Here is a 17,118-nt window from a genome sequence, read left to right on the forward strand (position 1 = left end):
ATTTACTATCAGCTGATAATGGCAAATTGTGTAGGTGCAATTACGCAATTTAACACTATGAAAAAACCTCACTACACATAAATCGATTAATATTATTGCTGCATATGTTGACATGTGGCACGGTGGTTAGCACTGTTGCCGCACAGCAAGAAGGTCCTGAGTTCAATCAGGCCGGGGTCTTTCTGTGTGGAGTTTGCATGTTCTCCCCGTGTTTGCGTGGGTTCCCTCCGGGTACTCCGGCTTCCTCCCACCGTCCAAAGACATGCAGCTTGTGGGGATAGGTTAATTGGATAATCCAAATTGTCACTAGGTGTGAATGTGCGAGTGAGTGTGAATGGTTGTCTGTCCTTGTGTGTTGGCCCTGCGACAGACTGGCGACCTGTCCAGGGTGTACCCCGCCTCTCGCCCTATGATAGCTGGGATAGGCTCCAGCGCCCCCGCGACCCTGAAAAGGATAAGCGGAAGCGAATGGATGGATGGATGTTGACATTTGAGTTTATATTGAATACTTTATATTCTGTTTAATGTTCAGCATCATATTCTATAAATGATATATTTATAGTGTCTGTCCCTTAAGCAGTGTTGGGCAACTTACTTTGAGTTAGAAGTTTCTTCTTCCAAAAGTTAGTATAGTTAGCATATATATATATATGTAAATATATATATATATATATATATATATATATATATATATATATATATATATATATATATATATATATGTAAATATGTATATATATATATGTATATGTATATATATATATGTATATATATGTATATATATACATATATATACATATATATATATATATATATAATATATATATATATATATATATATATATATATATATATATATATAAATATGTATATATATATATGTATATGTATATATATACATATATATATATATATATATATATATATTTACATATATATATATATATATGTAAATATGTATATATATATGTATATATATATATATATATATATATATATATATATGTATATATATATATATATATATATATATATATATAAATATGTATATATATATGTATATGTATATATACATATATATATATATATATATATATATATATATTTACATATATATATATATATATATATATGTAAATATGTATATATATATATGAATATATATACATATATACATATACATATATACATATATACATATACACATATATAAAAGTTATTTATATATGTATATATGTATATGTGTATATGTATATGTATGTATGTATATATATATATATACACACACACACACACACACACACATATATATATAAATGTGTGTGTGTGTGCAGCATATATAAATAAGCCTCTCTCTATATATTCTATATTTATGCTTATATTTATATTCTCTTTTTCGCCTTTTTTTTTTAATAATTTCTACTATGCAAATTTCTGTTGGTGTTCTGCTACCAGAAACTGAATTTCCCAGAGGAACCTACCTGAGGGATTAATAAAGTTCTATCAATTTAGCAAAAGTGTTCCAGTCTTTATATTAAGAGTTTTGGGAGTTTCACCAAACTTTATAACTTTTCAGTAAAAAAGACGGAAGAGGTGAAGGGGTTAGTTATGTGTTTTCTGTAGACTAGTCCCTGAATACTAGTTAATGATTTTAATAACAGCAGAAAGGAACAGATTCTTAAACATAAAGTGTTTTAAATGTTTAAATCCCAATAAAAACCTAATTAAAAATAAGAGGACTAAAAGGTGATATAAAACGTGACCATCAATGTTTGCTTTTTAACGAGGCTTTCTTGGTCCTGTGACACACAATGAGCACATGGCTACCAACAGCTCGATTTCTGTTAAGTTTTTACCTGCAGACAGATTGCAAATCTCTGTTTAACTTGGAGAGAAAACGTTGTTCGTTTCCTAATTTCCTGTCTTTAATGATGAATGTTTATAATAGATATCATGAGGTCAGTGTATGCACAAGTAATCCCTGTGAGGTTAAAGCTCAGAATGCAGACTGTCATGTTTAGACTTTAGTATCTGTATGATATCATAGAGCAGCATCTCTAAAAAGTTATTTCATGATACATGGGCAGGATTTTAGGAGATTATCTTTTGCATGAGCTAAACTCCTGGATCATTTTCTGCTCCTCATTTGAAACACACCAACAAAGATTCTCCTGGTTTCTTTGTGAGAAAGCTTTTTCTCATGGTCTTCTTTATTTTAATCATCTCTCTCACAGCTCGTCTGACTGTGAGTCCCAGCAGCTCTCAGTTCTTTAAAGGAGACTTTGTGTCTCTGAGCTGTGAGGAGGACGACAGCTCTGCTGGATGGACTCTGAGGAGAAACACAAGCAAGGGAAACAGGACTCTGTGTGGAGGTGGGTTTGGAAGATTAGACGGTATTTTATGCATCATCAACCACATTGTCCTACTGGACAGTGGAGTTTACTGGTGTGAGTCCAGAGAGGGTCCCATCAGTAACATGGTTAACCTGACAGTCACTGGTAAGCTGAGTGTGTGGAGTTAGTGTTGATGAAGCTGTGTGTAAATGGATGAAATGCTGTAGTTTGTCTCTGTGTTGAGGTGGATCAGTGGATCAATATTTGGAAACTGAACTGGACTGTCGTAAAGACAGTCACATAGATGATGTGACATCATCTAAAAAAGGCAAACAGTGACAACAAAGTGAAAAAAAAATATCGATTGATAATTGAAATTACACTGAAAACTGACACAGAGATGGCTGCTGGCACTGCGCTGCTCTGCTGCACTTTGCTGTTTGTCCTTGTCTTCGTCTCTGCAGGTGAGATTGAACTGAACTGAGTTTCTCTGTGAGATAACAAGAAGTACAGGAGGATTATTTTAATCTGGATTCAGTTTGTCTCTGTGTGTGTGAAGGAGACACGAGGCTGGGTGGACACTTGCTTTCTCTCACACATTATGTTCACTTATTATCAGCACATGTTGTTGTTCTGTAGAAGCTAACATCTTGTAGTTTCTGACTCTTTGCATGTTTAGCATGAGGCTAAAATTCCCCTCAGTGGGTCACTGGTGACCTGGTGGATGTTCAGAGGTTCATTAAATCCAACATGATTAAAAACTTAAATGTCAAAGGAAATAAATAAAATACTTAAAGTCAATCATTCAGTTCATAATTGTACTTTGACCTTTAACCTCTCTGCTCTGTGTTGTTTCCTCTTTCAGACCATAAATTCATCACAGCTGAGTCTGGACAGGACGTCACTCTGACATGTCGAGCTCCAAACAACAAGATCAAATTTTTAAAGTGGACAAAAGCTTACCTGCAGTCAGAAGTTGGCACTGGGATGGTCACTTTGATCCATTTTATCAGCATCCATCTTTTAAGAACCGGGTGGATCTGCAGGACAGACAGAATGTGACGATTAATGACATACGAGTGTTGAGCTGATGTGAGAGAAACACGCTTATGGGATCTCAGCAGCATCTATCTTAGTGTTGTTGATCCTCCAGGTGAGTGAGTAGAGTTGAGTGTGTGTGTGATCAGAGGTGAAGCTGCTTCCTGGTTGTTGATGTTTGTTTGTTGTATGGATGAGCTGGTGGATGTCAGAGGTAGACAGATGTTTCTCCAGCTGTTGTCTTTGTGGCTGCTCCAGCTGAGACACACCCTCACAGACACACAGCCCTCCCCTCACTAACAGCTGGATCACTGTGACAGGTGACACACTCACCTGTCTGTGTTTCTGCAGGTTTCAACATTCACAATGTGACGACAACTTAATGACTGTGTTTACTTTATTTTAGAGAAACTCACCACAACACCTCCACCTACATTGAGCAGCTCACCTCCACCTCCACCTACATCCACACCTCCACCTGGTTCCACCTCCATCACTCTTCCTCCATCACTCTCTACTCCTCCTCTCTCTGTGCTGTTGCCTGTTGGATCAGTCTATGTTGTGGTTCTACTGGTGTTACTGGTTCTGCGGGTGAGACGTTGTGTTCACAGGAAACTTGAAGGTTTGTACATATTCGTTTTTAATCATTGTGGTATTTTGTTTCCATTCTGTGGTCATAATTTAGATTCTTAAATCATAAAAGTGTTTACTTATAGTGTTTACCATTATATTACCTGTTTTTTATGGATCATCCTAAACTTTTGCAACAACATTAAAGCCTTGGAGGACATCAGTGTTCTCGAAGCATCTGACCTTCAGCTTCACTGTTAGCACCAAGAACAAAGCTGACCTTAAAAATGATTCAAGAAACAACATCGAGTTGAAGAGATTACATCTTCAAATCTAAAGTTTTTACTGCTTATGGAAGCCAAAGATTTCAAGCCCTGCTCCAATTATTTGGGTAAAGATAATAAATAAACAGGTCAAAGGTCAGAGTCACATGAATTAGGAAACAGTTCAGTTTCTTCAGTCTGAAATGTTTCAGTTTCTTTGCTTGATCAGTGCACATTTCTCTCTCTGAACAACTTTAGTGATTCGCCCATGACCTGAAGGTAAATGGCCCAAAGAGCCAATCAGCAGCTCTGAAACAGTTTCAGCTTCTTATCACAGTAAAGATACAGTAAATTGTACTTGTCACCATTGTGACCATTGCATCAAATCTAAATAAGAGTTGTATGCAGGCAGAGTGACACTATTGTAGATGCTGCATTTTGAAGTCTCAGTGTTTAAATTGTGTCCACAGCCATGTAGACAGAGTGGGTGGATGTGCTTCTAGAAGGACTTTGTTGCAGCTCTACAGCAGGGGTTTGTTGTTGGATGACATCACATTCAGCAGTGCTGTGACTGAGCCATAAATGTCAGAGCTCAGATGAGGCCCACACATGCGTGTTTGTCGGTACACACACAGTTAAGATATTGTCAAGAGATTTATTCTAAAGACACTTCTTCAGCTAAGAGTCTGAGAGTGGAGACACACGCTGCAGATTTGACTTGCAAGGGCGGTCACAGAGCGCTCACATCAGAGAGTGGGGGCCCTGTGATCAGCGCTCTGTTACCGCTCTGGTCTTTATTTATATACAAAAATAATACAGTGATGAATACGTCTGTTCATAGACAGAGGAATGTTAGTGCGTATGTGTATTGTTGGATACAGAAAGGGAGTGAAGATAAAAGTGTCCAGCTGTCCTCTTTCCTGGCAGGAGTGAAATAATAATAGCTTATTCAGCTATTATCGCCGTGAGAAAGAATTTATAAAACAGAAACAAGTCTTATAATGGACAACAGTGTAAATCATAAAAAGGTCATTATGCAGTATTCTTTCATATGCAAACTTATATCATTAAAAGCTTATACTGACTACAAAATACAATTTTCCATTAACAGATATGTAACGTGTTACCATGAGACATATGAAGAGACTGAACAGATAAAATGTCCTTTATATCCATCAGTGACTTTTTATTCTTTTAAACTTGATCTGCATGTAAAACACAGCAGCTTCTTTTTGACTCGAGTTAGTCTGACACTGATGGAGCTTCTTGCTGCAGTGTGTTTGAGTTTGGCTGATAAGAGTAACTGATAACAGTGGTCATGCATGTATGCTCTGCGGTAAAAGTGCATCAGCCTGCAGCTCTGTGGCCGCCCTTCTTCTTTTTCTCAGAAACATCCTGATTTCTTTGTTCTCACTGTTTTGCAGCAGAGGTGTTAAGATTAAAAATAAAAACTGTGAAAAGTTGCTGCTATTTATAAAAAGACACCATTTAATGCTTCTAATAAGCTTAAAAGAACAGAATGAAATGTCTCTATTGCTGTAGTGTAATAATATCACAGCACTGTTGCAGTAATTTTAATGTGTTTATTGTACAGAGACTGATTCAGCTGTGGTCTACTCAGCAGTGAGAACTGAAGACATCAGTTATGGACCAACAACCATCAGAACAAGGAGGCCCAGGTACAGCTGCTCTTTATCTTTGACTGTGGACAGAGACAAGCTAGCTGCTCGCCCTGTTTACAGCCATCATGCTAAGCTAAGCTAACCAAACTACATCGTGACTCAAGCCCAGAGCTCAGACATCAAACTTCTCATCTTTCTGTCAAAAAACAAAACAAAAAAAAGATTCCTTGTAAAGTTGAGCTTTTCCTTAAACTGTCCGTTATAGCGTGGTCTTCCTACTTATCTTGACACAATGCTTTAAGTCAACAGACTGTATTCAACTGAATTCTGTCATCTCACTTCTCCCAATTCAGATGCACTATCCTAGCTAGTGACTAATCAGAGGAAGTTGTTAATCAGTTTCATCTTAACAGGTGCACTTTGGGACAACAATGAGACAACCGTCAAAACAGGAATGGTTTTACAGCTGGAGGTCACTGACATGTTCCCTTTCCCTCATGTATTCTGACATTTTTAACTAGTTAGGGGTTAGGGTTAACCCTGATATCAGTTAAAATGTCGTCTTTTCATGAGTGGACTCTTAAGCTGTGGCTAAAATGATAAAATGCAGAAATTGTTGTAAACGTTAAACGCAGCTTTGTGTTTTTAGGGCTCTGAGTGTTGTCATTTTTCCAGTGAGGACACAACATACTTAAAACCTGCTCAGAACTAAGTCTGGATTTTGGTCTTCCACCTAAGTCCAGGACACACAGACACAGGTCAGACTGAAAGGAGGTAATCAAGGTGTTTAGAGATTCAACCAGCTCTGATTATAGCTGCAGATACTTCAGAGTCAATGCAGGAAGGTAAAAATCTGTGTGGAGAGACAGGAGTAGGAAGTAAAGTGAGAAAAAAACACGAGAACAGATTCTTTCAAAATAAAACAGGAAGTGATTAACTATAGAGACAAGGCGTAAACACAGAAATACTTAAGAAAACCAAAGAATCACCACAGAGAGAAGAAAAAAATAGAAACAAAGTGAAAATAGAAACATTCAGAATAACAATGAGTTCAAAGTGTGAGGAGGTCTGATGGGAATGACAGCATTAAAGTAACAGCGTTACTTTTTTCAGTAACTAGTAATCCAACTAATTACTATTTCTATCGTTACAACACCGCTACCATTATTAAGAAGAAAATGCAGTGCAGACACGTTACTATTTTTCAACACACAGATGGTTGAAGCTGTCTTCAGCTTACTGGGAGCTGGAAGGGGTGAAAAAATCTCACCAGTGCTGCTGATTGGCTGAGAAAGAGAAGTAGTCATGGTAAACCAATCACATGAGCAATTTAAGATAACATAGCAACAAGATGCTGTGTCAGCCGAAGACAACCCTGATTCTCCATTTTTGTGTAAAAAGTGTGGATTTCAAACTAGGGGAGACCGGGGATAGTTGTAACGTGGGTCAGTTGTAACACTTCCAATTTCTCCAATCAGGGCTAAGTTTCAAATGATGTGACTCAGCCTGTGCATGCCCAATTCAGTTCTGCTATCACATGTGAAAAATCAGCACATTTTGTCAAACACAGACAATTTAACACGAAAAAAAAGTAATTCATATGCCAAAAAGTAAGTTTTTCTACTTTATTTCAATTTCTAATAGCATTATCTGCTTTGCAGTTAAACTCATCAAACTTAAATTATGTTATTTGTATGTCTATGGGGATATACTCTGTGTAGGTCTTTAGTGCTAATGTTTTAGCCGTTGGCTGTAATGTTAGCTAGTTCATGGCTATAGGAGTCTGGGTCAGTTGTAACAGCAACAGTCTGGGTTAGTTGTAACAATAATGCAGATGTTACAACTTACCACACTATTACTTTAACTTATATTAAACAAGTTGGGGCAACGACATCAGCAGAGAGAGGTTCACTGGTCACCTTTGTATATGCGGTTAATGCCATTGGCAACACAATTCCTCCACTGTTTGTGTTCCCACTCATACATTATGCAGACCACTGTGTCAGAGATGGACCAGTAGGAAGTATTGGTAGTGGAAATAAGTCAGGATGGGTGCAAGAAACAGATTTCCTCATCTTTCTGAAGCACTTTGCAAACCACACCAAGGTAAGCCATGATAAAAAGTAATGGAATTGCAATGCTGGTGCACAACTACATTTTTTTAGCTTCATCGTTATGTTCAAAAGTTGGTGACATCATTTTGGCTGATGATGGTCTTTAATGTTTGTGAGAACATTAAAGATCAGAGACACGTGGAGCACGAAAACTAGAATAAACAACTCCCACTCCTGCAATTACATCAATCAAATAACTCTAAGTTAATTTCACATATTCAGACTTTATGCGATTTAAAACAGCACACATCAACACCACATATGAGCGAGCAGAGTGAGGAATGAGGTTTTGACACACCAGCGTTCTCCATTCTGGGGCTGGAGGCTGGGAGAAGGACTCCAGCCGTCTGGTTGGGTTCACTCCTGGTGGCTGCTTGGCTGCCCGGTGAGCACTTATTATTATTTATTATTTACTGTTATTTATGCATATGTTGGTAGTTGCTGTGGTTTGCCTACTGTGTTATTTTTTCTCTCTCCCTCTCCTTCTGTTAACTTTCTCCCTTATGTTACCTCCCGGCTCAAAAGCTGCAACATGAATAAGGAGACGAACACTAGAATTTCAGTGAAAAGAGGTTTTATCTTAAAATGCAACGCAAGTTGGCTAAAACAGCTGGTATCACCCAGGCAAGGACTAATGAGCCTCTCTGAAAGCCTGTCTCAGGTAAGCTTTTATCCACACCTGACTAGGTGTGGTCAATTAGCAACAGCTGAACACACTGAGGAGATTAGGGGCTGCAGAGGGGCGTAACACCTCCCTCAAAAGGTTCCTCTAGGAGCCGTAAATGAATTAAAAGCCCCTCTGAAGCCTATGCTGCGGCTTTTGAGCCGGGTCGTAACACTTCTCTTACTTTGTTTTTGTATCTCCTGGTCTTGTCTGTTGTGATTCAAGTGGAACGTTATACTGTAATGATCGACTTGGGAACCTAAATCTGTTTGGCATCTTTTGGCCTTCAGACAACAATTCAGATTTTTACACTGCTGAACAGGGAAAAATATGCAGATTTATGAAACGTGTCCATAAAAGGCTGAAAATGTGTTTCACACAGACCTCATAGTCATCTGTGAGCAAGTCTCAAAGTCTGTGAGTTTGTGGTTTGGAATCTGTTTATTGCTGCGCCACATTCACGGTCATATTGACTTTTCTGATAATAATCAGAGAGGAAGTGCTGAACTCCTCTGAGCTGTTACAGGAACAGATGTTGGCAGATGTGTCAGTGACAGAGTTACAGTTAGAGAGGTCAGTGAGCAGGATTTCTATCAGGATTCATGTCAGAGTTATTATAATGATGTCTGTTGGTTCACACTCACGGCTGCTTTGGACTGATTCCAGCTCAAAGAGCATCAACATGTTTTCATTTTTCCATCATGATGAGGAGCAGAAACTCTGAGGATTCTCCTGAACTCCTGACTACAGTAAGTCATCCCACAGCTTCTGCTTTATATTCTCCATATTATTCAGTAAATTATAGATTATTACTGATAATCAGACACTTCTGTAGTTCATCTGTAGTTAAGTAGAAGTACAGAAGTGAAGTCAAAGTGAAAAGGACTCTGAAAAGTAATCAGAGGTTAAAGTGAGTGTGACAGGTGGAGGAACCCTAAGACTGAGTGTAGAGGTGCAGCGTGGGAAAATGAATCACTTAGAAAAAAGTCACAACAATAATCAGATGAAGCGTCCACACAGAAAAATCCAGAAAACCACCGGATCAGTCTGTGTTCCTATTTCTGCACTTTTTGCTTCCATAAAAGTTGAATGCTGCCTCCTCTGTACTAAAATACTTATTTTGAGGTGGTTTGTCTGATTGTTAAGTTTGTATATTTTTGTTGTTCTGTGGAGATCTTTGAAGAATGAAGACATTTAATGATTTAATCCTACTTTGTATTTACATTCTCGTTACATCAGATTTATTTTTGATTATTAGTCCACCGTAGCAAAGGTCATGCTAACGTGAACACCGCGGTCAAGTGAGCCGTCATTTGTGAGCCTGTGGTCGCAAATTTTGAAGCCATCCTGATAACCTTTTCCCACCAACGATGTGGAGATCCAACCCTTTTAGATCCAATTAAAATCAAGACACTCAAAAAGATGCTCTGTAAAAGAGTAGAATTCTTGGAACAGAGTTTAATACACTGAATCATATGAACAGCAGGAAAAATACATACAGACATTTAGCAAGAGAATTACAAAGCAGAAAGCAAGCAAAGCAAAACCCCGGGGTGTACAGCCTTAAGCACAGACAGCAGAGCAACACAGAGACGGACAGAGAGTAACAGCAGAGGGGGAAAAGTGCTGGGGTGTCCTCTGGTCCCCTAATATACAGGGACCAGTATCCCCGCCCCCTGCTGCTGGGTAACTTTCCCACACGCCCAAACACAGCTGCAGGGGTCAGGTACAGGCCAGGGTACACGCAGGGCTCTGGCTGAGGGCCCAGCCCAAAGGGACACCCTTAGGTTAACCCTTTGCTTTGCCTTCTGACAATAGGTCATGTTACGAGTCCGAAATTGAGGATGAGAGTAAAACAATGATGGTCCAGAAGAGGTGGTTCAAACAATTGATTTTAATGAATGCACGCAGCGTGGAGAGGTGCAAACTGCAAAACAGTTGTACATCTCTACCCAAATTACACTCTAGATTGCTTTTATAACATCAGGGTATTGTAACGCCCCTTCTTGCGTTTACAAGCACATAATTTGCATGTACAGAACATTCATGTATTTTAAGAATTAAATGCAAACACAGAGGTTCCTCCTTGTGGCATACTCTTCCGAATATAGTGATGACCTAAGGCCTTTGAGGTCACCATGGACTGGACATCCTTCCGTCACCTGTAACTAAGCAAACTCAAATACCACAAGAAGCTGAATACATTCAGGCCTTTGCTCAGCTACTATTTTACTATACCAATATACTCAGCATATGAGTTATGATATATATATATTTAACTCAATCATTTTAAAGTAGTTATAACTGCACCTGTAATAAACATGTTAATATTTGATTAGGATAACCCCTATAATATAAATTATAACATAATGCCAGCAGCTTCAATAACCACTTTGATGAAATGATAATTAATGCAATGATAAGATGATGGTTATGTAAAATAATCCCTGTAATTCCACAATTCCCCCTTTTGACGTCTTCCAAAGACGTCACTACACCATTCCCAGGTCCACTACCTTCGCTCTGACCCTCTCTAGCCGCCCCCTGACTCAGCAAATCCGACAACAACCTCATGTCCTCTAGGTGGTCCAGCAATAAAACACCAGCCCCCACTTGAAAACACTTCATGCTTAGGTAATCTCCGCTCCTTTTCTGGGTCCTTCTCTAGTGGAAATCTTCTCCTGTAAGGGATAGAAAACAAACAACCTTTCTCTGCTACACCTTACTAACCTACTTTGTTCATCTAAGGTTCCTGTCATTATTCAAAGTTGGTTCACAATATCACATCAGGCAAAATCACAAACCCTACTGCCACGTCTACTTTGTTAAGCTCTTCAGTTAGACTCTGTACCGGTTTGCCAATCTGTGTGTACATGCCTCTACACTTTTAATGTCTAAATGCACATCTGGATGTATGTGCACTTGTATGTCTATCTGCATCTATGAGTCAGTGGTTTTTCAGAAAAAAGGCGTTAAAGTGAAAAATGTTTCCTGAAAAAATTTTAACCGAGCCCAAAGAGATTTTTATTTTACTCCTGTGCTTGACAGGTTAAGCGAAGTTGTTTTTTGTTTTGTTTTGAAATTTTTCTCTTCTGTGTGTGTGTGTGTACATAAGTAAGAATATGATAATCAACATAAGATCCCTGGTTTGCAAATGATTTTCTGCCCCCGCTGCAGGGCAACATCCTACATCATTTTGTGGTGAGTCTATGTTGGCTAGTTTAATGCAAATATGTAACAGTTGCTTCATTACATTGCCCACTCAGAGTTGCGCAGTTTCAAAGTATGTGGAGAGTTCAATACACATTTCTTGGCTAATTATTTTCCCAATAAAAGTGAAATCACACATTGCATTTGATTTCACTTATATATTATCATGTTCTGGGCTCTATCCATTATATTAACTTTATTCAATCTCCATACTCTTTATGTGTGTGAGCAACGCTTTTAGTCTTATTAAACACAACCCAAGTAAAATGCACACCATCCCCATGTCAGCCTAAATCTCCGCTAAAGAGCACACTTCAAAGTTTTCTATCTGGATTTACGCCTCTTTTGGCCTCAAGCATATACATAACATGCAAAGGTTACTGTTAATGCCCGTTAGACAAGTTTCCATTATCTACAACATTTTGTTTCACCCGGTTCACCCTCACACATTTCCTGTTCACTTATTGCATATTTATCTTTAACACCATTTACCTCAGTAGTTGCTAAGCAGAAACAAAGCAACCTGTGGTCCACCTTTACCCTGTAAAATAAACCCCTGTTATGATTGTGTCTGTAAGCATGTTTTGCATTCATTCATTACACTCCACGCCATTCCTACAAGTTAGGAGCTGTAAAGTTGAAAGCTACCTCAAGTCCAGGCCTTTGGCCTGGCCTATATTTAAATCATGTGTGTTTGTAAGCGCGCATGCAATTCACCTGCTATGTTCTCATCATCCCTCAACATGTATCACCTGGACACTCTCACCAGTGAAGCTTAAAACCCTCTTGGATAGAACATCAACTCTAAACAAGCACAGTTATGCATTGCGTATAAAATTAACTCAACCTCATGCTAACCTACCTAAGTACCTGTCTTAAGAGAGACCTCTGCACAGCTCAGACGCCAATTGCAAGAGCTCTCTAACATTAGAATCATCAACTGTGACTTATATAGTGTTATTTCGGTACTTTACACTTCACACATTTTGAACGTTGTTTATATGGGGAGTTCCTCTTTTTGTGTCTATATTTATTAATATGCCTTGTGCACTAAAGCTTCCTGTTTTTCAGTCTGGCTGAGCACTTGTTTGTGAGTATAAACTGGCCTCTACAAGCCTTCATTAGCAGATACACATTACAAATACTTCATATATACAGAGAAAAACCCAATAATCCACATTTCACTATTTTGTTCTTTGGTTCAGATTTGGATTCTGCATTGTTCTTCATTTGTTATTATTTATGTTTAGATTGTTTATTGCTAATCTTGGTTTGTTGTTGTCTGTTTGGGAGCTGACATAGTCTCTATAAATGAACTTCTTTTGGTGGAGTAGCATCAGGAGAGAAGCTCCAGAGAGGCATCTTCCATGTTAAACACTAAAATATAACATAAGAGATCTTCTCAACGTGTTGTATATTTTTAATATTTCCTTATTATTTTGTCATAAAATAAATCAACCAAATAACTTAAGCTGTGTGACAGCACCTTGCGTCTACGCCAGGCTGTGAACTGCCCTGAAGCTACACCCCCTTTCACCCCATTTACTTTCTCAATCTTAGTTTAAACTATTCCTGACCTTCTCCTTCTCTCGTCTGATCGTCTCAAGCACGTCCTGTACCAAATTTACTTCCTCTTTTCAAGTCCCACATTTAATTACAAGCTCAAACAGATTTGCCCTATATTGCTGTCTCGACGTGTTTCCTGTCAACTTAACAGAGTTATTCTCAGAACTCAGAGCTGAGGTTCCCCTTTTCTAAGTCTGTCTGTTCTACAAGAGAGCAAGTCGGTAAACAAGTTTATCATCACAAAGGTTATTAGGCAAAGGTCACGTAGACATTTGCCTAGTAACCCTAAAAGAACACATTTCATGTAGCTAATCGCATATATTAACACCCCCCTTTTTGTGACACATCTCATGTGTTACAAACTCAAAATCCTTCACTCGAGCTTAGGAAATTAAAAGAAAAAAGTTAGTCCTATCATATTGGCATACATGCTCCGGCCCTTCAAACCTGTATTTAAGGAATGAAATCAAATTAATCATCATGTCAAATCTTTTCTTGGCTCCATCCACAGCCTGCATCCTTGAAACGTCCTAGAAACAAAAACCTGTGTGTTAACCAGAACATCACCTTTATACTCAGTTTCTCCACTTCATCCAACCTGTAATATAAAAAAGTTAAAACAGAACAATTATCAGTCATATGTCCAACCTTAGTCCAGTCTTTTGTCAGTGTCCAGTCGGTCCAACCTATGGTCTGCCTCGTCCGTCCATTCACCTGTCCATTCCCACACATTCACTCACACGCATTACCATCAGGTATTGCTGACAGTGGAGACTATCTCGCAAATATTCAGTCTTCACTCTCATCAACATCAACTCATTTTTTTGTTTTACTTTGTTTTTAAGAAAATAGTTCTTTCTGCTTTTAGACTGGATTGGCTCGCGGCAATCCTTTTACTTTGTCAGCGCTGTTATCCACTCTTTTGCAGGCCTGCTTACAACAAAAATGAGAAAAAGAGAGCTGAGTATTAGCTCATCAAAGTACAAAACAAAATCACCTGACAGGTTTTTCTTTATAAGTGCACTGTTACAAAACCCCTTAAACATGTCCATGTTTATTAACACTCCCTCTTTAAAACTAAAACAACAACCTCAAAAATCTTCAACAATCTTAAATTTCACCCATAGAACACACCCAAAACGTAAAAAAGCTACACCGTTTTGTACACGAGATCCCCCTTTAAGCACTTTACCAAACTCACATTCAACCTTAACATATAAGCACGTTCTCACAATATGTCAACACTAATTTATAAACCTCTTAATCAAATTTGCACCTCTGAACAATCTACCCCTCCTTTAAGGCCTCAATCACACACACACAGCAACCTCCTCTGTCCACATTCACACGAGCTCTCAAACTTTTTCCATACTCAGCCATATCTCAACAATTTAACTTGGCAAAATAAATACATGTTTAAACTTTATCACATTATTCGATTATTTTCATTTTCTTTCTATACTAATCACTTACTTTGATCAATCAGTGCAAGAGCACTCCTGAGTCACTCTTATAAACACTTCTCTTTTGTTTTTCCATCTATTTTATGAACCATTCACACCATTCTCTCACTCATACAAGTAGCAAGCCGATCTTCATTGCATATGCTTATGTTCTTAGCCAGGTTTTTAATCAATATCTGTTCATTAAGCTTCAGGAGCTTGTCTTTATAAGGTTAATGCATTTTCTGTTTGTGTGTGTATGGGTATATGTTATTTTGCATCTATGACTTCACAGTCTCCCAGACTTCTTCCCAACTCTCCAGTTAAGCAGTCAGTTTTCTTTTTCCCCGAGTTACTAACCCACATTTTGATTTCCCACCTTAAATTACCGCCCTCCTGGTCTTCAGCCAGGAGCTAGGGCTTGCTTTTCAGGTTCCTGGACACATCCTGCTGTGAACAATTCAACCAGAAACTTGCCTTAACTTATCCATAGATGTTAACCTCTAACTTTCTTCCGACTGCTGCTGTGGAGAGCCGGTCCAAGTCTGCTTTACTCCTGAAAATAACAAAACTAAGACATTTTCATTATTATCACCAGTGGTTAAATAACCCATTTCTCTGTCTCTGGTCAGAAACACCAATTATGCCAGGCATGTAAGCGTGTTCTTCCCTGCATTTTATGTTAATTGGGTGTAAACTGCTTCTTCATTAAATTAATTCATTGAGTTTCTCATTGCATTTCTATGTATTCATGTTAATGTACACTACGTGTAAGCTGTTTCTTCATTGCATCCTATATATTCATATTTAATTTATGCATTTCACCACTGAGCTTTAGATTCAAACTATCTCACTTCTGATTCATTTCAAAAATAATCTCATGTGTAACAATTTGTATGTGTGTTTTCTATTCATTAAGGTAATGACAATTATTTCTTTCATTATTCTTACCTTTTCTAATGTTTACCTCTTTGTTATGCTATGGTGGACATCCCTAAACAATTCATGAGTTCAGGTTTCAATTTTCAATCCAATCATCTCCTATCTTCTCGCAGTCAAACTCGTCCAGCTTCATCTCTCACTGGTCCTCTCTGCACAATGTCCTGTTCGGGCTTCAAAGCTCCAGCAAACACAGTCTCAACTCAGCTGCTGTCTTCTTCTCTGTTTCTTTACAGTCTTTCTTTCAGATTAAGTCCCAGCATGGCAAAATATCACTCAATGTGTAGTGCTCTTCCACAATTCTTTATCCCACTGTTCAACTGCCCAGCCTGTATTTTCACAGTACATGTTGCATTACACTTACATGCTGCTGCTGGTCGTCAGTCGTCATCAGTGTTACTGGATCAGTGGCACTGTCGTTTGCCTGCTGTATTCAAGTCCACGATGTTCTATCGGTCTTCATCAGGCGATTAACTGTCCTTTGAACTTCTTCTCCGCTTCAGGGACAAAGTGAGAGATCCAGCCGCACAATTTCGAGCCAAAAACTGGCTTATTCTCCCAATTCTTTTAATCTACTTTTCTGCTGCTGAACTCAAGGTTGCAAAGTTGAAAGACGCCCACCTGTATTGACACACTAAACCATATAATTAGTATTATATTCATTTTTTCTTAAAGGCTTCATTTGCTTCATGTGCCTAGAGTTAAATCTCTCTCTCTGTGTTCTTTCTGTACACACTCAGTTCCCATATATGGGCATGCACAGTTCCTGTTCACTATTTCCTGTCGCTGCAGCCCCGGTACATAGAGCAATATTTCCTGTTCCTCAAACTAATCTAACTCCTTTGTTTTTTTTTGTTTTCTTGAATTAAAAACACTTTCAAACTTTAGCACATCCTACTTTTCATCACACAAGAAATATATTTCACACTCCTTTATTCCATACACACCTTTTAAATGCTCTAACCTCTTTCAGACGCCATAAATCGTCTCACACGCACTGCCTTTCTCTCTCTCAGACTTCCCCTTTTCACTTACTCAGACAAATCACCCAGTCACTCAAATCAAATACTGACAGCATTCACACAGTTAAAATCACACAAAATACGCTTTCATACGAGTATTTTGGACATGCCTTCCATGATCAGAAAGAGCAAGTCAAAAGAAAAAAGAAAAAGACAACTGAAACCTCTCATAACATCCCTGAAGGTCAAATATCTTCATAGACCCAAAAGTAAGCATATTATTTCCCTAGTCAAAAGTCAAACCGTTACTCACAGTAATTTTAATCTCACAGCCTTTGTGTTTTGAAACTAAAAAGAGGAAGGGACAGCGCCCAATTTAAAGTGCGCATGTTGTC

The 17,118-nt window shown here is 38.3% G+C and overlaps 1 protein-coding gene and 1 long non-coding RNA gene across 6 annotated transcripts in view; both read left to right on the forward strand.

Annotated features, from left to right (window-relative positions):
• atp11b (ATPase phospholipid transporting 11B) overlaps positions 1–17,118 on the forward strand; it is a 201,424-nt gene that overhangs the window by 129,481 nt on the left and 54,825 nt on the right. The gene's annotated exons all lie outside the window — the stretch shown is intronic.
• LOC112842678 (uncharacterized) lies at positions 2,719–3,836 on the forward strand. Its single transcript, XR_003214628.1, has 3 exons — positions 2,719–2,797; positions 3,199–3,486; positions 3,778–3,836. It is a non-coding gene; the product is annotated as an uncharacterized LOC112842678 (long non-coding RNA).

Source organism: Oreochromis niloticus, linkage group LG17, assembly GCF_001858045.2.
Source record: "Oreochromis niloticus isolate F11D_XX linkage group LG17, O_niloticus_UMD_NMBU, whole genome shotgun sequence".
Lineage (NCBI taxonomy): Eukaryota > Metazoa > Chordata > Actinopteri > Cichliformes > Cichlidae > Oreochromis > Oreochromis niloticus.